At 41.0% G+C, this 24,583-nt stretch overlaps 1 protein-coding gene across 1 annotated transcript in view; it reads right to left on the bottom strand.

Annotated features, from left to right (window-relative positions):
* PTPRG (protein tyrosine phosphatase, receptor type G) overlaps positions 1 to 24,583 on the bottom strand; it is a 386,788-nt gene that overhangs the window by 194,804 nt on the left and 167,401 nt on the right. The window lies entirely within an intron of this gene.

Below are 24,583 nucleotides of genomic sequence, written 5' to 3'. Positions count from 1 at the left end.
AGAGAGTAAAGACAAAAGAAGAAATTAGCCCGGTGTTTCACGGAATTAAGCATATGAAAAAGCACAGGCTCATGGAACACTGATGTAAACCATGGTTCCACCTGGGCTAAACCAAGGAGAAAGCACAGCATGAATAAAGCTCTGAGCAAATAAAACTGAACAAACAAGAGGAAGAAACTAGACAGGAAACTTTCCCACCCAGGAGTTGTTGGATGCAGATGGAGGTTTGGGGGGCTTCAAGGAGACTTTGTTGATAGAAGAGGAAGGAATAGGATCTGAATTTGGCTTGGTGCTAATGACAACATCCCTTGCCAACACCCAAAGAAGGCAAAAGCAAGGGGGACAAGTAGGCAGCTTGCTGCCTTGTGCCTGTGACTTCAACCTCACACTGCAGCTGATAGTCCCCACAGGACTCAGAGCTGAAACTGGGCAACAGCCTGGGAGCATCTGAGCTGAAACCCTGGGAGAGAGACCTCAGGCTGCAGGAGGACTGAGGCAAAAAGAAAACCTGCAAAAAAAGGGATGATGGGCTCAGGAACCTTTTTATGGTTTTAAACCAAAGATCATGGGTTGTTTGAGGGCTTGACTGGGACCCTGCTGAAGCATCAAAGCTCCTGTGCTGCTGAGCCTGCCCAGTGGCTCAGAGATGAACATTGAACAACAGTGACAGTAATAAGGCACGACATTTACGTCAGGAAATCTCAAATTCCCATCTTGTTTCTCTGTCTCCTTCCTACCACCAGGAGCTACACGCTCCATTTCACTCCCTTCTCTATAAAGGGAGAAATTCAACTGTCTCATCAGAGCACCTGCAAGGACTGCTCAAAACTTGAGGAGAGCCATAGAGATAAAAAGCCATGCAAGACTCAACTGTCCCACTAGAGACCCTGTTCCCAGGTTGGCTGCAAATGCATTTAAAAAACCCCACAATTCCAATTATTTCTCAAAGCACCACAGACTTGAATCCTGCTACTTCTCACATGTACCCTTAATAGCCTTGATCTCACCAAAGAAACTGCTAACGTAAATGATGCCTCACTGTAAGTTAATTACCTCCAATTTGGGTGGGTACGGAACAGAAAGTACCTTTTCTTGATTCCCATCTGTTCCTCATAACTAACCAAAGAAGCCTTCCCCAGAGCTCTGTCTCTGAAAGACAGCATGAAAAAAAAAAAAAAAAAGGAGGAGGAAAGACAGGAAAAAATTGTATATTTTTATTGAATTTTTGCAGGATGCAAGTTAATAAAACACCTACAGAGAGCACAGAGCAATATAGAAAGGGAATAAAGGGAGGGAGGGCTGATATCAATAAAGCCTATCCAGAGGCACTGGTAGAGTGAAAGTACTCATGATTTCAGAAGAAACCTGCTACAAAAATGATTTTCACTTGTTGCTTTGGCTAAGGTTTAACATTTACAAAAACCAGAAGTGTCCTAAGCAGAGAGTGGATTAAAAAATAAAACCAGGAAGATAAAATTATCTGTTGCTGAAACATGTCACCTTCAGTTTTTCAAAACCCCTTGTTGATCCTAAGCTGACCAGAGACAGCCACCAGCCTAGAACCCTACCATTTAATCATATCACAGACAACACTGCAGTCCTCAAAAATCACTCATCACACTTTGACAAACATTGGTTTTGCCATGATATTGCCTTTTTAGGTGAAAATCAACTTTTACCAAACTAAGTTCTTAATGGCATCCCTGTTCCAAGAGCCTTCTCAATCCAGCTGTCCCTTTCACTAATATGCACCAGCAAAAAAGCTCCCAGGAGACCTTCTGGGAGATTGCCAGCTTTTACTTAACGACACATCGTGAACCCTGGCCTCAACTTCCATTAACATTCAGTCTATGTTTCTACCATTAATTCGAGAGGAATGAATAGGAAGACAATAAGCAGCGATTGTGTCCAGCCTGAGGTACTCCATCAGAAGGCACCGCTTCTGTAGCTGACAGACAACATTTACAACCACTTTTCTCATTTTTGCTCTGTATCTGTCATTTCCAGTATGTTATGCTAAACAGTTTAAACTGTTCAGAACCAGCTTTAGTTTTCCAATTAGGAAAGTCCAGAGTTAGGAAAAAACAAACAAACCCAGCAAAAAAACCCAAACGAACCAAAGTCATGGAAAGGACCTAATGTTCCTAAGGTGAATCTTATTCCATTGTACCCATTCTGTCAAGGAAGTAGCCTGTCAGCGCTGGAGGAGGGCACTGGCAGCAGCCCCCCTTCAGTCCCACAGCCTTGCCCAGTCAGGACAGGCAGAGCCCCTTTCCACCTGCCAGCACTACCCTGTGGCAGGGAACCTGCACACAAACACCTGAGCAGCTGCTGTGGGGAAAAGGGAAAACCAGCTGCTGCAGAGAGCTGGCAGCAAAGTACTGCTGTGATGGATGGAGCCGGGGTGAGTGCTGCAGGAGATTCACTCCCACAGTACCCGTGGTGCACATTTGAACACAGAGCTAACCAAAAAAAAAAAACAAAACCAAAAGAAAACCCAGCTGGGATAAATGTCCTTTCCTCCAGCACTGCACAAACATTTCGTTTAGGGATCATCAGCCTAGACTGCAGCTTGCAAGGCTTTGGGATGCAGCTGTTACTGGGATGAATTTTCCCCAGGGCAATGCCCCTTCACCTCACTGCCTGCAGCTCACACAGCTGCCCACTGCCTCCCATGGGAGCATCTTCCCGAACTGCCACCACGGATGCTCTGGAGCAAGGCAGGTGCTGTCACACTGCACTCCCCCCACTCCTCCCTGCCCGTGTGAAGAAGGCAGCAGCCAGCTCTGAACACACTTCTCTCCGCTGTTTAGTCACAGCAGCGTTTGGGCAGCCCACAGTGACAGATACCATAAAATGGAATCTGGAGTGTATCATTTAACTGTGAAATCTGTAAGATATTGGATTTATATGGTGTCTGCAGAGCACATTAGAAGATCATCATCATCATCATGTCTTTTCAAGACAGCCATAATTATTCAGGCTGTTATTCTATCTCACAGGTGCTTTTGAAAAACTATTCAATATTAGCAAACCCTCACTAAAACCAATGTTTTGGTTGAGGGACTAATCTTCCTATCAGTACACAGCCATACCTGGGCTTATCTACATTACCAATTCCCTGCTGATTGAGCGGATTCATTAACAACACAATCTCTGGTGACTGAAATGAAGTCTCATTCTTCGTATCACCAGTGCCTTGCTGTTTGCTTTTCCTTCACAGTATGCACACAAGTAATTAACTTACTATGCTCCGCTAGCTCCTGACACATTACTTGGCATAGAAAAATTCACCAGCAGGTAGTTAAGCATGCAAAATATTTTCAGTCAAATGAACTTCATAACAAAGCTCTACTTGGGAAAAATGCATCTGTTTCTGATACAATGCTAACTGCCCGTTCCAAGAGGAGGTATCAAAAAAATACGTAATTTTAACCACTTTTTCTCAATGTATAGGAATTTTCTTTAGAGGGAAAAACTGGCAAGCAGTAGATGTTCACTGAAAGGATAAGCACGGAGATCAACCTGAGTGGCCCTTGTGAAAGTCTGACGTAACAAGGACAGACACAGGATCCATATGGTATAGAAGAAAACGGGGGAAAAAAACAAAGCAAAGAGGAGATTCGCTTCAGTGCAGCATTGCTGAGATTACTGGTGTCTGAAAGTAGAGAATAACAGTGCATTTTGACTTTTACATCAAATTCAAAAAAAAACCCAAGTAATTTGCTGTTTAAAGCAGAGTGCTTTTATGCCTGGAGTTTGATGACAGTGAAAACTCCCTAAATAAAAACATGGAATTTATTGTATGCCCCACCTAAAGACTCTACCCAGGAACGTGACTTAAAATATTCAAGTCACCTCAGCAATGTCAGGAAATAAAACTAAAGTTACTGCTGTTCTTATCTGTCCATAGGATGAAAGGTTAAGGTACAAAGAGATGGTGAGTTAGCACAGAAGCAGTGAGGGGATACTGGGTTGAGCCCACTGAAGTGACAAGACTGGCACTGACTTTGATTGCACCAGGACTTTTCCCTGAGAATATAAAGATATCAGAGCCTTGGGGGGGGGGGGGGGGGGGGTTCCTCTGATCTGGCCACACCCTAACCTATGACTTTAATCCCCATAATATTTTTCTAGTACCAAAGACCAGGTAGCATATGATTCTCACACCACATTGGTGTAGTCTGCCTGTAGTGCCATGCCAAACACTTGCTCTACAGTGTCCTGGTCGTTCCTTTAAACCAAATGTAGCTGAAACTCCAAAATATATGCAAAAAGACTTGAACAAGAGCAGGAACTTGGCTGGATAAAGACCCATTCGCAGTATTATTCATCCTAACTTTGACCTTTCATGACAAATTCTTGTTCAAAAATCCCATGATTTTGTTGACCTAAAACGCTGGAAATTGTGACCTTGGTGTTTTGTTCTACATAAGGAAAAATCCTTCTGAAGTCCTGGAAAACAAAACTGTTCTTTTGCTCAGTTTTGTCCAGAAGACATTTGTTTCTTTCCCCTTCACGTGCCACAAGGCACGTACCTTTGCCAAAATCAGACTGTTGTTTCAATTCATTCGGTCACAGAAGTTGCTCCTTGTGTTCTATCACAGCAATTTTAGCTTGTGACAAAAGAAATAGATCTGCAGAGGACAGAATTCGCTGTGATTTGTGTATATCATTTGCCTCTAATCTTGCACTGCTTTCAACTCGGCTCATTTAAATATAGCTCCTGTCATACCCATCATTTTCAGTTCACCTGTTATGCAGAACCACACACTCCAACAGAGCAGCCTTCGTTGCACAGTTTGTACAGATTCTCTACTCCAGGCCTGAAATCTTTATTCATTTACAAACTAGATGTTCCTTAAACAGTATTTCCAGTTGCTTAACCGGCATATTAATGCATGGAATAGAAACCGGATTTTGTTATTTCTGATTTTCATCAAAAATTAACTGTGTCACTTAACCATGGGCATCCTTGACAGTTACTCAGGTCTGTAAACAGTTCACTTAATCAAGGAAACCCTTGTTATATTTCCAGAAGACTGTTGAAACTTGCTCTGTCCCAGGGGAAGGCATCTCAGGTTTTGTTTGGTTTTCCACGCTTACAGTATCAGCACAAAGTAACAGGTTTTCATGCCAGAAGAAACAGTTGGATAACACATACTGACCTGACAGGCATGAGTCATTACACTTCATAAAGTCACCTCTCAGAGTCTTAAAAACAGGTTTCACCTGTTTTGAGTGCAGAAGAAAGGTATTGAGTGCAGAAGAAATCAAATCCTGAGTAGTCATTGTGTTGGGGTTTTTTTGTTTTGTTTTTTTAAAGATTATTTCCATGTTTAATTGCTCCCCAACTTTCAACCTGCAGGTTACTTCTAATGCCAGCTCACCACATTTCCACCTCAGTCTTTATTTGCCTTCCAGTGGCAGATTGCAAGTGATCTTCAGGAGGTAGCATTTTCCCTTGATGGAGGATGCAGACTTCTCAAGGGACTCATCCAGACATTTGCAGAGTCTTGACCAGTAAATGCAGCAGGGCTGGACAATTTTTCTCCTCAGGGAAGGTCACACACTGTCCAGACCTATTGTTCAGTGAGGAAATCAGCCAGGTTGGAGGTTCAGTGAGAACACTGAACAAACTCAAACCAGAGCCCTTCACTGCCTCAGTTAGAGCACGTTCCTTGGATGAGAGGTGTAAATGAATACTGTCTTTCCTAAGTCACAGATATCCTCCAAAAGCCAAGATTTCTTCTTTCAGCTGTGATGGAACTTTTCAATGGATTTGCAGCATCCAAAAAGCAGTGGAGGGGGAAAACAGATAAACAGATCCAACCTAAGCACCACATACAAATATTCAGAAAAGTTATTTTTTTCCTTTAAGTCAACCCTTAATAGTTTCAACTACAAAAACCCTGATGCCACTTGGCTCACTGTGGGGACAAGACCAATCCCTACTATGCTAAGCAATGTCATCCCACTGCACTGTAGCACTTGTCTGTATTCCTGTGTTATCTATGATCTTACACTAAAGCCAGGAGTCTTCTGATGAACAGACTGACTTTCTGGCTTTATTTTGCTCAAAGTAAAATACAAAAGAGATTTCAATACATGACTGGAATTTCTTGTCAGTACCAATGTATAGGAATGACTTAGAGTATTCTGAGTATTTTAAGGTAATAGCAGAAGCGTGTTTGAGAACATGGATCAAAATATATAATTAAACACAGCCTTCCTGATTATAGAGTAATTTAATGACTTTATTAAAGTCATAGTTGATGGACTTGAGAGACCACAGTCTTGGTCTCATGAGAAGGAATTATGTCCAGCATTTTAAACTAGAAACTTTCCAGGTTGTGGTTTCAGAGGAAAATTCAGGAAAAAAAAAAAAAGTCCAAGAGCCAGAAGGCAAACAAGAACCTTACAATTATTATCTTTTTTCAATCTCCCCTGATTTGTTTTGGTCAGTCTCATTACTTTTGAGCAACTGATCCTGGCAGTACTCCAGAGCACCTGGCTTTATTGACAAATAAGAAACAGAATCGAATGCCAGGGGAAATAACAAAAGAAACCAAACTCATCAATACCAAGAGCTGGGCTAATACACACAATCCACACAGGCGTCCAAGGGCCAACCACCCTTCAGTGCTTGGCTCGGAGCCACCTCCACTGGCCATATAAGCAAAAGGGTGAAAACCCACAGACTGCTATTTACCTCAGAATGGAGGTGGTAGGGGTTTATTTAGGTAAGGTAGTATTTATTTGGATGTTTTCCAGGCCCTTTTTTAATGACTGTTTTAGAAGCACATATAGCACTCTTATTTCTTCCTTGGTTTGTGATGTGTCCTGTACAAAAGTACCCACTCTTAGAAACACAAGCCTGTGCACACCTTTGGGTGGAGATTACTTTCTAGAGGGATGGAAGCTCATACAAATAGTAAGATTTTATGACAGTGGTTGCACCAATTTTTTATGTCTCTTTTTAACTATCAGTGACTCATAATAGCTGACTTTTACTTCTGGTGTTACTGGTCTTGTCAAATTTCCACAGCAGCTAAAAAAGCAGGGTTTACTCTGAAGTAAATTTTGGATATAACCACTTTTATCTCCACTAACACAGAGAAGCTAGTAAATCAGTAGTAGAAGTTTATTAATTTAAGAGTTACTGAGACACATCTTATTGATCTTTACTCACACTCAGCCTCCAGAGTTTACCTCACAGCTCCAGTTTATGCCTCGATTAAGTGGTTCAGAGAAGCCTTGCATTTTATAGCATGCATATCATGTAGCATAATGCTCCTGGTATGATGAGTTGCAAACCAAGCAGTGGATTTATCACCCCAGAATAGACTTCAGTTTTACTCACCCCAGGCAGCCAGCACAAACACTCCTGAGCCAAGCTCACAGCCTGGAGCTCAGCTGTGGGATGGGTGGTGCTAACACAGATCACAGTGGTCTCCTACCCAGCTTTAGCTCACTCGTGTTGTGACACAGTATCAGTTAGCTGGAGATTAGTTTCCATTTTCAGCATTCCCATGTTTTTGTGAACATTTCTTTTTATAGGCTCTGATTCAGCAAAGTACTACTTAAGGACATGCTTTACTTTAAATAACTGAATAATCCAATGTCTTTTCAGCAAATGTTTAACTTATTGTGTTAATAGTTCCAGTTCAAGGGCTCCTCATATCTTGGACACTGAGCGCTCATTGTGTGCTCTATCCATTGCACAGATATAATATCATTCATGGGCTCCACATTATGCATTTACTTAAGTGCTTTGCTAAACAAGGTCCTAAAGCAAACATGCCACAGTCAGAGTTTATTTAATAATGCTTCTACAAATTCAGTTCTAAACTGCTAAGCATTTTAAAAGAAAAAACTAAGTAACCATCAGATTTACTTTCTTTCATATCTATACCTTGATTTAGTCCTGACTGCAATTGTGGCTACATGGTTCAACAAAGCATTAGGATTACTTTCAATCCATTTGAGGAGATGTGTTTGTGCCTTAAATTAAAAAAAGAAAAAAAAGAAAAAAAATATCCTCTGTTAAAACTACCTCTGCAGAGGTTTTCCCCCCAGTCCATATGCCACACAGAGCTCATGCACAGGGGCTGCAGCCAGTGGTACATTGTGAAGAGAAAGGGGTCACCTTGGAGAGCTTACCTCTCAGTTTACAGCATCCCCAGTCCTACTATGCATTTCATTGCCAAAGTATGATATTTGATTATAAAAATATGACCAAAGTGTTCTGGGGGATCTTTTTATGTGATTTTCTTTTTCTCCAGTCAGAAATACTTGGGACAGACTTTCAAGTTCCTCTCCCATAACCGCTGCTGCCTTTTTACATGGAAGTTGATGAATTTTCCTCTCTTTAGAAGACTCCAGCAACTGTGGCTTAAAGAAAAAGACCAAATAGTGTGAGACTAACAATAAAACTCCCAGACCTGGCAGTGCTGCCCTACCCCTTTGGGTCATTTCCATTCCAAGTGGTTCCCCACCGAACCACACAATGCAGGGCGCCTTTCTAGTTTGGTAGCTCCTCCTTCAGTTGTTTCAAAATATGGTCATATAAGTTATTAGAAAAAGGAATGTTTAAAAAAAAAAAAGAAAAAAAAAAGAAAAAAAAGAAAAAAGAAAAGAAGAAAAAAAAAAAAAAGACTGTCAAAAGCACAACTTTCTAGAAAGTCAGTTCTCAAAATCTGTTAGAAAAAAGGACAAGGAATGAAATTCACACTTCATAGGCATCTGCCCTCAGAGCAGGACATCTCCCTTGCCTGGCATTAAGTCCCACTCTTTCAGATAAAAGTCCCTGCTCCAGCCTTGCAGGTAAAGCAAGTTTATGTTCTAAGGTGGCTAGAGAAGCCAAATTAAAGAGGGCAAAAAACAGAAACAGAACCAGATGCACCTGAGAACAGAAACTAAAATTGCCTTAAAAGATAAAAGGATTAAGATCTTCTGACCAGTAGCTGTAAAACGTGTAATGAATTTAGAGATTTCTTTTCCAAAGGAAGAAAGTTATTTAATGAGATAAGTGTTATTAAGATAGAGCAGAATAACTATAGTGTAAAAAACTGCTCATTAGTTGAGTCTTAATTTCTCTTATAGTTGGTGAAGAAGCAGTAATTACTATACCAGAAAAAGATCTATATTTAGAGATTATTTGCTTTTATGCATGGAACAAGAATACTACCTTGATACTAAACCAAATTTTAGCCAGAACATATACAGTGTCATCCCATTGGAACTGAACACTGGAAACTGTATAACTCCCTGTAAAAGTAAAAAAGAAGTACTTATTATAGCAAAGAATGCAATTGGAGGTTACTCTGAAACAGGACTTCAATATTATAGTTATTTATTCCCTGTGGTTTCACTGTTTGCCTGTTTTGTTTATAAATATTTACCAAGTACTATCTTCATAAAATAATTATTATTCAATGTGCACAGTAAAGAGAAGACATTACAGATCTGGCTGTGTGTTTTTCCATTCTAATCTGTATGACTGTTTTAATTCAGTTTTAACACCACGAGCCCTTACAGTTGAACATCCTGACCTCTCTTTGCTGGGTTATGCATGCAAACATTTACAGAAAAGCAGGACCTCTGCTCCTGTGGCTGCCCATCCAGCACAGATCCCACAGGGATCCCCAGTGCCTGTAGGAGAGATGATGTTCTAGGGACAGTTTGGTGACATTATAGGGGATTACCAGCGAGTGCCACATTTTCAACCCCTACAACTCCGTAAATAATTCTTCACTGGGTATTTAAAGAGTCACTTAAAAGGTGGCTTCTTAATAGATACACAAATCTGAATACAAGCGCTCAGTCAGGAAAGGCTTCCCCCTGAAATGCTCCCTTGAGCAGCTCGACCAAAGTTAAGGATGAAGGGGTCCATCATTTCCATGCTAACTGTGCTTTTTTTGACAGATTCACGTGGCACAACATGCCTTCAAGTGATGAACAGCCTTGTGCTCTGGAGTCTGAGTGGCACAAGGCAGGCACAGGTCCCTTCTCCCTTGCAGACTTGCAAAGATGCAGGTAAGTTCTACAGACTCATCTCTCAGGCTCCAGCTCTCTCCACCAGGAGCCCAAAGATTCCTTCACATACGTTACAAGGACATAAAGCTTTAACAGCATTGCCCCTAACCAGTCCTGTCCCAAACAGCGTCCAAGTTCACTAATGCTAAAAAAGATAAAAGGAAAATTTCTTTGGATTTATCATCAGTTTCTGGCTGTGAGCAGCAGCACCCACATGAAGTACAACCAATTTGGTGATATATGTATCCCCTCTTTGTCTCATAAATCATGGCTGTAAAACAAATACTGGCAGGACAGCCAAGGTTAGAAACAGTGAAAGACTTTTAGGCCAGTTTTTATTTAATTTGATTGTATTTCAAGACAATGATACCCCTTTAACTATGAGAAACATGCTCCATCTGTTCTCCAGAGCCTCTAAGGACTTGCAATTTCCTTCCATGTGCAATTCCAGATGTTACCCAGGACCCTGGAAGGCCCCTACGACCCAGGTTCCTTGTTCTTGCTCCCTCAGCAGCACAGGGGAAGCCCACAACAGCGATGGAGGCCGCACACAAAAAGATTTAAATGAGATTTTAACAGCACAGAGGGTCTTTTGCAAAACCTTGTTCAGTGCAAGCAGGTGACATCAGCAGAATTCTGGCACTCCAAACCCAAAGGACCAGGGCAGGGTCTTCTAAATGCCGGAGCACCAAGCCCAGATCTACAGCACTCTGTTTTTCTTCAGCAAGTGTAACCAGAGTAACCTCACAGACACGGCCCAAGGCTTTGCCCTATGTGGAAATACATAAATATGCTTTTTGGAAGTCCAGAAGGCATGTGAACAATCTCTCTCTGAGAGGTTTTTTGGTAACTGACACCACACGAGTGGTTGGCTTTTCTATTTGTTTTTTTTAAACTTGCATATACTTTTATCAATAAAAAAAATTTTCAAGAAAAACAAAAACACTGGAGATTTCCTCTGAGATGATATATGAAAAAGCATAAATATATACATCTTAAACATCATTAAAATATTTTTAATGTAGAATTTTCAATCCCTTCACTGAAAAAAAGAACTCCCAACCTCTAATGTACAGAACTATGAATATGAAATCCTGGAAGATCATTCTGTGATGATTACTAACCCCTTTCTATTGCTCAGGTAAACTTAAGGGAATAATATTTCAAAGAAACAGATAACTGAAGGGTTATTTGCAATTCTGTTTTTACAAAGTAGGAAGCTTCCCTAGCTATACTCAGCATCTAAACTTCCAGTCCAAATAAATTCTTTACATTGCTTTCAACTTCATATTGCTTGCATTAATCACATTTATTCCTTCATATTTATAGAGAGTTTTTTTAACAGAATCACCACTAATAGCACAGCAGATCAAATATTATTCCAAATTTAAATAAAATCTGTTCATCATTATGGTCATTAGCTAATGGTTTTATCTTCCTTTGGGACCATAGTAAACATTAAAATTCAATTTATTTAACATTTATTTCTCATAAAACAAAAAAGAGCATCATTTTCTTGCTACAATAGCAAACTCTTGGGGTCACAAAACTCTCGAGAACCAGGTTTTAGAAAAAAGAAACAAACAAAAAAAACCCTACCACACTTTGAAGACTAATGAGGTACTGAAGAAAGGATGCAAACATATACAGGAGCTCTTACATGGGTCATGTGCCTAATCCTGCAGCTACTCATTTTCCTACTGCTGCAAAGGCTGGAAGGCTGGGGGGTTTCAGCCTTTTTGAGTTGTTCACTGAAAAATGGCTCCCAAGGGAGTGCAGAGCCCAGTAATTGTGGATTTAAACCTACTGATAATCGGTTTTCTTTTCTTAGATACCATTCATGGACTCCTTAAAAAAAACCCAAACATGGATCCTCAAGGGTCCACAAACCCAAACCTGGACAGGTAACTGCAGATGTACCCTGTGCATGTCCTGTACCACAGAACGTCCAGAACACCGACACCAGCACACACAACAGTCCTGATGATGACCACAGCTTTGAAATAGCTGTGTGAAAACCTTTGTTTTCCCAGTGATATATTTGCATCGTTAATCAAGCTCTGAAAAATGCATTCCTTTCACCTAAATTGATTTTCTTTTCAAAGCTCCCTTTGTCAGCTGATTTGCTAAGTGCTACAGGACTGCACATCTCGCTGACTGGTGCTCCCCTGCGTATTCATTCTCTTCACAGGTTACCCTGCAGAACTACCATGATTTCACTGATTATTTTTCAGTAGGCACTTTGTTAGACTGCTTATAAACATACTGACCTAATTGCTTTTAATTATTCCAGTGGAGTCTGCTTTTACAGTGGCTATTTGCTTCCACACCAAAGGAGAAATACTACTGTGAGAAGCATTGAAAAATCCATAGCCGGGGCTTCTCTCTGAAGCCTAAATCAATCAGAATTTTAATGCACACTGTAAATGTTTATGTGTATGTGTATCTATTGTGTATGTATGCATGCATTATATAGGCCCCTTTTACATCTATACCCATCTGTATATCACGTAAGCCAAATGGGGCTAAGAAGACTGCAAGCCCATTTAATTCTCAGTTTCAGAGATAAAGTGTTTTCTTAACAGCTCTGTGAAGGATGCAAGCAAATTTGGTGTTTTCACTTTCATTCCTGGCACATGCTTAGAAAATTGTTTAAATCTTAGACATCCACCCAGCCTGTTCATAGCCACATATGTATTTCTGCATATTGCCTGTATTACCAACGCTGCTGGAAATAGATAAAAGGTAGAGACACATAGAGAGCCAGTTACTCTGCAGCTATCCTTTAGCAGACAAACCACCTTCAAATGCCATAAAACCTGCAGAATATCTCCTGTGAACACTGGCATGGGTTGGACTGTTAATCTAAGTGAATGGCTTTACAAGAAATGTTTCACCAGCAAAGTGAAAAAGATGTGCAGCTCAATAGGGAAATCCACGAGGGACAAAGACAGGAAGAGATGATATATAGAAGTCTGTTCCACACATACTCTGGAGTTAGCAGCAAGGCAAACTCTCAGTATATTTGGAACTACCTGTTCAGAATTTTTTTCCTCTTGGTTGGCATTTTTAAACCCAAATATTAAAAAAAAGTGGTGGTGGGGGGAGGTGGAAAAACAAAAGAAGCAGAAAAGTGAAAATGAGAGCAGATGGTAGAGGCACCACATAACTTTCTCCTAACTCCTCATTTTGCTCTCCAAGGACTGCACAGTACACACAAGACCACAGGATCTAAAGAGGAAATACCTATGCTGATAATAGCTTGCTGCCCAGAAGATAGCAATATGCTGAAAGCAAGCCTTAAGCTTCCTTCAGATTTGATATTCAAATACCAAAGGAAAATCGGTATTATCCACAAATAGAAATAAGCTCACTTTTGAGAATCTTTTTCAGCCAGAGTTTTGTGAAATGAGCAGCTTGTGTGTTATTCTTAACATTCAGTTTAATATTTTTCAGCAAGGAGAACAAAAAAAGAGGCAGTATGCAGCACTTAAAAACAAACAAACCACAACAAAATAACACCCACAAGATGTCTGCGAAACTGTCCCTCCTGGTATAGAATAAGATAAGGTTGAAACAACCTGCCAATTAAGGTTTTGCAAATCTTTTTCAAAAATGTTTTACAAAATGGTTTGCTTGCAACAAAGCAAATTCTTTTCTTGAGAATTACTAAAACATTTTCATAGCATTTCAATTTTTAAATAACGTTCTTCTCGTAAGAATCGCCTATTAAAGTTGCAAATAAGTAGTTCAGCACAAGACAGTGTTGCCAACTTGACTATTCCATCAGTTACTGTGCCACTGCCAGTGGTTGGATTACCCCTGGCAGGTAACTTGACATCCTGGAAGAAATTTCCCAGAATTCAACCAGTGTCATTCCACATAAGTGTTGTTCAGAAGAGGGGCAAGTCCTGTCAAAAGGGTTTTCACTATTGGTACACACTGAGAGTTTGGATCCCACCACAGAGCTAGACAGCTCTGTTCAAAGATCAGACATGAAGGTTCCTAACTTCAAGTATCTGTAGTGGAGGGATTTTTCGGGAAGTCAGCTTCCAAAAGTTTTCCAAAATCTCAGACTGGGTACTGAGCATGGCCTGACCCCAATCCACTCACAGTGCAATCCCACAACACTGGAAACTTCCTCAAAAGCAGTTTTTCATCAGTTTTTCACTGGAGGTCTTACCTCAGCCCTCAGTTCTCGTATCTGACATAATGCAAGAACACCTGAAAACAGTTCCCCTTCACCAGCACTCAGGCTGCAGGAGCATAACTCATATTTAAGATGCAAAACGTGCTCTCTCATTAGTGCATCCTTTGGGTCTTAAGCCTTTCGAAATGGCTGTTAGTGTTTTACTGATCACTGCCCAGCACTGTAATATATAGTGATCCTTCAGCTTTGAGGAAAGGTATGTGCCAGTCAGGTTTATGAAACCTATAAAACTTTTACTGTGCTTGTAGCATAACCAAGAAGAAAGGAAAAAAAAAAGTTATCTGTAAATTTAATTATTCCTGGCTTCTGTTCTTGGAGACACCTCTCCAGGGCACAGTCTAAGATTACTGAATACCACTCAGCTTCCTGGATCAAGGTGATACAAGTTTTTTAAAACCTCAATGGCAATTAATAGAACAATTTCCTTCTGCACATGAGCCTTTCCTAAAAAAGGTGCTGTTATTCCCTGACCTCAGCATGAACAGGCAGATTCAGAGGTGGAAGAAAAGCCAACAAATTCTGCAGGGCTGCTTTGCCATGGCTGGCTCTCATCACCATCCACTGCCTCCACTGGCCACTGAAGACAGTAAGTGATGCCTTATTTCAGGAATTTCTTGCAACCCTCTTTCTAAAGGGGGAACAGATGGCTGCCTTTGACTACAATATTTCCACCCTGCTACCAAAACCACCTCCTGATCTGCAATTAGAAACATGGGATTGCTGAATCCCTCTGTCCCACACTGTACCATTCACTTGGAACTTCTTCCTTCCATTTTAAATGTTACTTTATTTTCATCAGAAGACAAAGGTCTCAGGATTTGCCATGGATACACATAAGTTAGTCTGTGGGGTTTGTTCACACAGAGTTTATTTGCTTAAAAAGGCCAGTCTGAAAAGAACTCCAACAGATCCAATTCAAACTAGTCTACTCTGCTGAGTATTTTCAGCTAAAATAAAAATTTGAAAAGCCAACATGTTCACTTTGACCAGCCTTTAAATTATATTATTTATTTTTCTGTTTTGAAGAAACACTCATTTTTGCAGTGGAGCTACATTTTGGAAAAGAATTAAGAACAGACTTGAAAGAAATGTTTTCTTCAGCTGAAAAATTTTTGGTTTGTTTTACATTTCAGCATGAATAAATGTTATTCTTCTTTCAGGACCTATCTAATGCTTTTCTCATCTCCAGCCTCCTCTCCCTTATTTTGCTGTTTGGCCACTGTCTCAAAATATGAACTCCCAACAACTACGCAGGGAGGATATAATCCCAGCTGTAAAAATTTAGTCCAAAACCAGAGCCAGATAACAGATTAGGTATCTTCATTCAAAAAACAATCCAACAGGCATTATGAGGAACTTGCACAGCTTTGCTATATGGATTATAAGGGATTCATTTTAAACAGCCTTAGTGTTTAAAAAAAAGAAAAAAAAATGTCAAGGAAAACATCCATTAAAGTCAGGGATTATGAAGGAAAAGCAGAGGAGGAGACCACACATGTGTTGTACTCTCTGAGGATGCAGCTGACACGTTCCTGTCCTCAAGGGCTGCACTTCTCCTTCCCAAGGACCAGAGAGCAGCCTCCTCCTACCAGTTACAAAAGCACCAGAGCATTTTCCCCTCATCCCAAAATGTGAGTCCCAGCACCAAGAATGTATAGGTTTCTACTATGACAACTCAATATCAGTGAGGGCATCAAGCAATACACAAATTACTAGCTCTACAGTATTTAACAAGTGCAAAATTGCCACCAGCTGTGAAGTTCTCTGTATGTTGGCTTTATGGTGAAACATAAATCATGGTTTCCAATAAAAAAAAATCCAACCTGAAAGAAATTATTCCGGCACAGTGTCTTTCTGTTCCTCACCAACATTACCAATAGTTTGATCTCATTTTCTTAGAAATAATCACCAGACTATTTAAATGCTAACTAGAGGAAAACATTAACACACTGCTGGGAAAACCAGACAAAACCGATGCCACACCCAGCTAAGCCTCCTGTCCTTAAACAATCCTAAACTCTATCAGACCCAAATCAGGATTCTGAATTCTCAGAAAGATACTCAGAGGGCAGCGAAATAACCTAGAGCAGCTAATCTGACATGTGGGTAATGTCAAAAGAGGTGGCCCCATTTCTCCCTCCTCCCAGTCCCTGCACATACATCAACGACAGAACCCCTGTACTTGTCTCCTGCCCTTCCAATTTCACAGAGGCATCTACATTCCCTAATAACAGGGAGGATTTCTGACATTTTATTGCATCAAGAGTCTCATCGTGTGAAATCCTTTTACAACACCAGATTCTGATTCTCACATAAGCTCCTAAGGTATTTTTGCAGATTAATTGAAACTGAATAAATTTCCTTGACATTTTGAGCCCAGGTAATTCATGTGGCAGTTTGCCATCACAGCCGAGCCAGCAGAGCACCACTGAGCTTCCCACCAGCGGTCAGCCAAGGTCTCCAGCCTTGCTGAAGACTCCTATTTAAGATTCCCCAAACAGGGAGAGGCTGCAAGAGCAGTACTGCTCTTAAGGCAGCAGTGATGTTGATGTCCTTCTCCTTAAAGGAAAAAGAAAGAAAAAGTCCGAGGTGCAGGACCAGCAAGGGCAGACTGCACAGCTGGCAGACAACTAGGAAGAGAGCCAGAAGACTGCAGCACACAGGGAGACTTTCAAAGCTGGGAAGGAGCACCTGGAAATGTGACACTATAATGGGTAATTCCAGAACAGAGGTCTGATGGGATGAGGTCTGTTTTGGTAAGGAAAGCAGCACCGTCAAGAATGGGGGAGATGCTGAAGTTCAGGAGGAATTAATCTGTGAACCTATAGGGATTCTTCTCTGCTCTTTGAGTTACACAGAGTGAAACAAAATACACCCAAGTCCTGCTTTTACCTCCATGTTCTATCCCTGAACAAGGAGCCAAGGAGGTTTTGTCATTCCTTTGGGACCTGAATTATCATCTGAGCTTTCCACTCTTCCTGCTTATTCTCCAGTGTTGACTGTCTCACACTTATTAGTGCTTATATTTTTCAGTCTCACATAGGTAGCACAATACTGTCAAGTGACTTTGAAGATGGGTGATAAGGCCCTTTTTCACAACATAAATGCCATGAGGAATTCTCCCCGAGAAGCTTCTGAGATGAATTCTCCATGGTCCAAAGGAAAAAAACATTACCTGACAACAGCGCAGCTTGTGTTTGCATGTGTTGTCAGGAAAAGGGAAAGAAATTCCCATCCAGAAACAATAACTGCTCGTGCCCACAATACCAGTACATACTGATACGAACAACTCCTGCTGCCACCAGAGGCAGGTTCACTGCACAGGAAAAGCACACAGTCCAACGTGTCAGGATGGCACTTCACATTTCAGAGGTTCAAAGGCTCACATAAAACATCCCTAAGAATTCACACAAGCAGTCCCTTTGATAGCTAGGGGGTTTTTTTTCCTCATTGAAGATCATTTTTTACTTATTTTCAATGTCCTTGGAGACCAAAGAGCGCAACATAATGTAGTGTTAAAGCTCCAACCTTCAGAAAACCTCGTAGCCTTAGTGCTGGAAAGCAAATACACCCCAAGCCTGTACTAGTACATACTTGTATGTTTGGAGGAGTTACGAGAACAACTATTATCACCCTCTAAAAAGGGCTCCACGTGCAGGAGAGGACAGAGAGGTGGGGACAGGAATGCTGAAGTTTGTTTCGGTGACTCCACCTTGTTCATCAGACATATTCAAGCCAGCATATCTTTCTCTCCCGAATGAAATCTGTTTCTACAATTTTGCCAAAACTTTTATATATGGCAGTGGCCAGCTGGCTGCTTGGAGAGCCATGTGTCAGCGGTCCTGGCGAATGCTTAATGTGTGATATGGATCTGCGCAAACTGCAAGCACTTGGTTTGCAAACATTCCTGTTTTATGCATTTAGAAAGCAGTTAGCAAAAAGAGAGGCTTCTGAAACAAAGTCACACAACATGGCAGACAGCTTATATATTTAGGCAATTCCTCAGTATACAAATGTATCATGGTAACTCATCCCTTCTTCCTAACATGCTCTGTCCCCATGCCCTGTAGGTCAACCTGCTCTGTCTCTTCCTGCAAAACACCATCACCACCTCCTCCACTGGCACCTTTGTTTCTAGAGAGGCAGGAATTCAACACCATCAAGGTTTATCCAACCAGACAAGATGTTGAAAACTTGTGCACCCTCCTCCCAGCCCTGCTGCATGGCTGGATCCCAGGAGAGGCAATGCCAGCAGATGTGACCACAGGGGAGGCTCCTCCCATACCCCAGCTGACAACACGGTGGCTCCTGGGCTGCTGCAAGAGATCTGCTTGATGAAGGAGACATCCACCCATGCAAGGATCAGCAAGTCAGCCCACACAGCTGTGGGAATCCAAGGGGGAAGCAGTAAAGCAAGACAGAGGCATGCTTTGAATCAGTGTATTTTTGGGCTACATACTTCTGACCGTACCATCCCAGAGGAGGTGTGAGAAACAAACCATGTGGGTTTTACAGAAAGAGCAGCAGAAGTTGACTATATTGAAAAAGGCCTGTGGCTACATTCTCCATGTATATAAAAAGTGCTTGTGAAGTTTAAGGCGAGCCATCTATTTAGGGATTTGTTAATGCATTATCCCATGTGGCCTGTAGGCCTGTGTACAAGAATATATATGGCTTATTGACTAATGTCAGGGAAAATAGACTTCCCACCCTAGATTAAGTTTATCACAATCTCTGCAATCAGCCCAGTGAGCAAAAGCATGGGTGATAGATGAGCCTGCCATGGTCTCCCAAATGCCAGCAGATACCAGCTGACAAGGCACAGGGGGAAGGTAATTCCAAGCTAAGGCTGCTTGAGTGAACAGACCCTCCTCCTAACATACAAGAAACAGGCCTCCCATTGATTTCCTCCATCCTGACAGCTCTTGGCCCTAAAAGCAGTCTCTTCAGCCAAGCCCCAAACTAGAGACCATCACAGATAGTATCAGTACCCATGTCTTATCCCTAGAGATGAAGAGGAAGCCAGGCTGGTCTCCACCCCACTGCCAGGACAGGCTCTGAACAGCTGCAAACAGCTGCTTCTGCACTTCAGTGCAGCCATCATGTCTGGGGGCTAAGGGTTTACAGTCTGAGATGAATCTGGCAGATGTGTTTACTGGAAACAGGCAAGGGGAGCTGGAGTGGAATAAAGCTTCCCTCTCTCCCCACAAGTAGAATCAATTGATTTTAAAATTTTGAATCAAGATATTTCAATGCTTTAGGTCAAAATCGTGTATCAGTTACAAAAGCAAAAGAAAATCACAATGCAAAAGTGAATTCAGAAGCTTGTCCCAAACACTGCAGCTCCAAATCAAAGATTCCACAGTCTCTACACCATAGTGGTGCTCATTTCTTCTCCTCAATATTTGCAAAATAAGAATTCTGATGACACTTCCAGTGAAATTCATAGCTGTTTCCAAATCCACTATAAAAATCAAGTAAAATCTAAAACATAAGAACCTAATGGTAACTGTAAGGACACAGATAAGTAGTTCATATAAACTTAACTGTCCAGAGAAGGAAACAGAACACTATAATAGACACTGAGTCAAAATTAATCTTGATTTAAACAGGAAAACAACATGGGTTAGCAAGTAGGATGAAATGCTGGTGTCCTCCGGGTTATCATTAAGTACTCACTGCAAAGAATCTGCTCTTCCTCAAACTACAATAAAGGATTCCTTTTTCTTTCATTACGTTGCCTGAAAGCTTCTTAGGAGCACCAGCAGTTTGTAAAGATGAAAAACGTGTTTAATCAGTAATTGCAATGGGTTTAGGAACTGCTAATAAACACACAAGGAAGTTCGGAGGGGGAACACTCACTCATTCAAAGCCACTAGTGTCACAAAAGTCAATTCCATACATAGTTGTCAGCCACATGACCAAATTTGTCCCAAATTGATTATCAAACAGAAAATGCAACCAGTTCAAATTTTCAAAACATCCAGCTACAAACGTAGACTTGCAAGGCAAGAGTGTCTAGTGCCAAGGTGGGATTTAAGTCTCAAATCTAAACATTTCACTGTTCCCACAAAAATTTTTGGCCAACACTGCTACAAAAGCCAACCTGATAAACACATGCAGCACTAAATCCAGCTGTTGTCTCATGAGGAGCTGTAATTCATGATGTTTATGAGTTATACCTATTATGTGACATTCTCAAAGCTGAAAACTGGAAATACATACAGAAAACCCAAAAGGCAGCTCCTGCAGATTAAAAATGACATTCAGCAACACAGAAGATGGGTCGTTAGAACGGTGAAAATACAAGAATGAGCTACATAATAAAACGGATCAACAGTGGTGACAGAGGCAGTGGGATTACAGCTGTCTGCTCAGCGTCTGCTACATCTGGTTACAGTTATGAGCCCCATGGAAGGAGAAAGGAAGAAAAAAGTCTACATCTGATATGACTGCTTTGCCTGTTTAAGATTCAAAAGCTCCACTGAAAGCTTTCACAAAGCTGAAGGGAGCATGATTTATACAAAAAGCTACAAGCCTTTTACAGTCCATTTTGAGTAGAATGGACATCAGTGCTACCTGCCCTTGGAGAATAGTGTTTCCTATTTTATTTACATTTACTCTACATTATGCTTTTAGAGTAATTTACCAATCCAGCCAATCAATTCAAACTATTTTGCAAGCATTTCAAGTAATTTCTTAGCTCACCCCGTAGGCACTTGCTCGTATGTAATTACAATCATTTTTCTGCAGAGATTTTCTTCATTCAAGTCGCTTTGCCAAGCAACAAGAAACAAAAGAATAACCATGTCTAAAAATAGTTAGAAAAATGTAGGAATCCCACAACTATATTGAACAGGGTCATCAGGAAGAGAGCAGGAGATAAATGGGTCTCTCCATGTCCTTCATGTCTTTGCTGACAGCCCAAAAATAGTGCTGTTTAATGTTTGATAGTATGGCTCTATATTATAGCTTAAACTTATTTAAAAAAAAATAATCTATCTTAAAGTCAGCATTTTCAGCTCCTCTGGGGAGACCAGAAATAATCTGGCTTGTTGGTGCTTTTTATCATCTTTCTGTTGCAGAAGAAATTTTAACTATTTCTTTTAAGAAAAAAAGAACGTGCCACCACAAAAAGTGCCTCACACAGAAAAGTATTACAATTGTGCTGATCAAGTATCAGCCAAGTGTGATCTCTTTCCTTCATTTTAGCAGATAAGGTGGCATTTGACTTGAATTAACCTGCCTGTTGAGAGGGACACTGCTCCAGACCTGCTGCTCTCACACCTGACCAAGACACTAAAGTACAAAGCCATGGATTTTAACAACATAAGCCCCAAAAAAGTGGACTCAGGAGAAAGCTGAAAGCCTTGAATCCCAACTATCTCCCAATGGAAACAAAAGGTACAAATGTGAGCTCCCAGCTGATCCATGACAGTTTTAAGTCCACTGTTTTTCTTAAAAGTAAGAGGTACCATTTCTCTGCTGGCAGCTCCCTTCTCTTTACTACTTCCATATTTTTTTGGAGACTGACCTGGTCAAAACCTTGTCAACTAGTAACAGCACAAAGTATCACACATCACCAGCTTTGTCGCCAGTTTTAGGGCTGCCTTAACACAAAAGCAATCAGAGCACTTCTTAAAACTGAATATCCTCTCCCCACCCCACATGTTGACGTGGCCACTAAATCCCACTGGGTAATCTCCAGAATCCATCTGTTCCTTTTGATTCTCATCCTGAGAAGCCTCCCATAGCCCCTGATTATTTCTCAACTTGTCTGAAGAAATATCCTGTCTTCTGGCTTCCCAGACACTTGCTTCACCCCCTTCTCCCCAGAGGTTTGCTGAAAAAGGCAGCTGCAAAGATTATCCACTCCAAAGTTGTGCCCAGGCTCTCTTCAAATCCCTTGAAGGAGGAGACATTTTCTATTTTTGGGCAAAATGTTTAACAGAGGAGAACAAGTGTCTTTCAAAAATCAGTTTCTTCCCATTTTCATCCTGAAAGCAAGATCCAGCTACAGACACCTTTTAAGCAAGCATCTCTTAAAGCATGGTTGGTTAAGAGAAGTAGAAATTAGAATCCTACGCTGACCACGTCTAGACTCTCCACCAACATGATGGATTGTGGCTGGGCCAGGTTACAGTAAAACACTGCCTTATACAGCAACACACATTAATGGGCTGAGAGGCACCAGGAGCATTCACCAAAGGTCATCACCAAACAGCAGCTGTAAGCATAAAAACAGTGACATTTTCCTAATGACCACAAAGCATCTAAAATTACAGGAATGCATATCTTCTCCTTTTTCAGGTCAATATAGCCAGCATGTCTGTGCATTTAATGTATCAAACACAGCTGCACAAAACGCTCTAAACGCTTCTCATTTAACTTGAGGGCTGTTAAAAGTGGTGGAGGAAAAACACACCTCTCTATTACTTGTGTTGTTGCATAAAATCAAAACATGAACCAAAGCCACAGAGGCCCCAAGTCTTAATTGTTCAGTTGTATTTTGTTATTGCTCTATTTGTAACTTGAAGCCCCCCTGGGATTACAGTTCTCATATTCTTTATAGGTTCCCACCAGCCCTCTACGTGCTCCAGCACCAGTCGAAGGTACCAAGAATGCAAACAGCAAACAGTAGTCCACAGTAGGTTTTATTGTTTCCCTACAATTTCAACATTACTGCTGCTCAGGTTTAATTCCTAGATTTATAGGGATGCCAAAGGGTTAACTTTGCTTGAAATTTTCCTATTTATCGTCATTCATTTCAAATAAAGCAAGTCCTGCAGGAATTTATGATGCCCAAACCTGACAGTCACTGACTGGCTAACAAATCTTTCCTTCTGTTTTCAAAACAGTTTTGTGTTAATCTCTCAGGTCACTATCAAAGACAGTTTAGCATCTAATTTATCACCTTTTGGGCAGAGATCCATGCTGAAATATTCACATCCAAACTGTAATTTAGTTCAGTTAATGGTCTTTTCTCAGAGGAACTGGACAATTAAAAACATATGGAAATGGAATAAGCTATTCACTTTTCCACTAAATGTTTGTTCTGTGTCTTGGGAAATAAATTTAGGATGAACAAGCTGAATTCGGGGAATGGATTAAAAGAGAGGAATGGACTGCTGTTATAAATCAGTTGTCCTCCTTTCCCATGCCACACAGTGGTTTTGGGTTTTGTTTTTGTTTTTTTAACAGAACATCTTGGCCAACAATGGAGAAAAACCTACAAGAAATTGCAGGTTTACACAGAATTAGTGTGTTGGGTTTTTTTTTTAAAGCGGGGGGAATCTCTTCATGCACTATAAGCATTTGACATATTTAGGCATGCAGACAAAGTAATCGGAAATGTCAGGTTACACAAGAAAAGCATAAAGGCAAAAATAGTTTAAAACGTGTACATCAGTGTACACTGGCTTTCATTATAGTGGCAATCAATCACAGATTTTTTTGGTAGATCTATGACATTCTATTATGTCTGGAAAATACCATGGTACAGTTGACACCTTTACAGAAACATAAAGCTTGGAAACATATATGGCATTTTAGCAGTGTCTCCTTCTCTTGTTTTTCCTCCCTGAAAAGTGCCAGTGTCTGTGTAACAACTCACAAGTGACACAAGTCCCTGCTACACATCCTGCTGAATGTCTCCCATGGGCTTCAGTGGGTGCTGGATGAGAACAGGATGAGAACATCAATGCCACTGACACTCCAGGAAAAATAATTTGTGGAATTCAGCGTGAATTTGTTTGTTCACTTTGTACCTCAAAGTGAGGTACTAAATTTAATACCAGTCTCCTTCCCCACCTTAGATGTATCCCAAAGTGGTAATGTTTCCACTACGTTCTGAAGTTGTGCTGGGTCACACGCCTGCTCCCTTCTTGGGGATGCACCAGCTCTAAGTCACCATGTCTGTGCTTTGCCAGCTTCTTTAGCAATTAAGCCTGCTGAGCACAGGTCTCTCCATCAGCTGTAGGAGACAGACCCAAGGACCTTCCAAGTGAGGAGCACCAGTTGACAGTGGCAGCTCTGAGGTTACACCTCGTTACAACTGACTGCAGTCACCACTACAACAAAAAGAAACTGGGAAAAAAATGATGCAATCATGATGTGTTGCTTCTAACACTGCTTTGACCAAAACAAGGGACAAAATGGTGGCTTCCAGAACTGTGTGTTTGGAAGTGATTATTACAGGTGTGTATCCTGAGCCAAAGCTCCAACACTTCTGGAGCACAGCTATGGCAGGCCAATGTTCTCCAGGGACATGGCAATGGGAACAGACCAGCGTGTGGATTGCACTGAATTTTTCAATTAAAACCAGAAAGTGTAGCC

The sequence above is a fragment of the Corapipo altera genome, unplaced genomic scaffold (genome assembly GCF_003945725.1).
Source record: "Corapipo altera isolate COAL_440 unplaced genomic scaffold, ASM394572v1 55, whole genome shotgun sequence".
Classification (NCBI taxonomy): domain Eukaryota; kingdom Metazoa; phylum Chordata; class Aves; order Passeriformes; family Pipridae; genus Corapipo; species Corapipo altera.
This window is presented reverse-complemented; position numbering and strand designations above follow the sequence as displayed.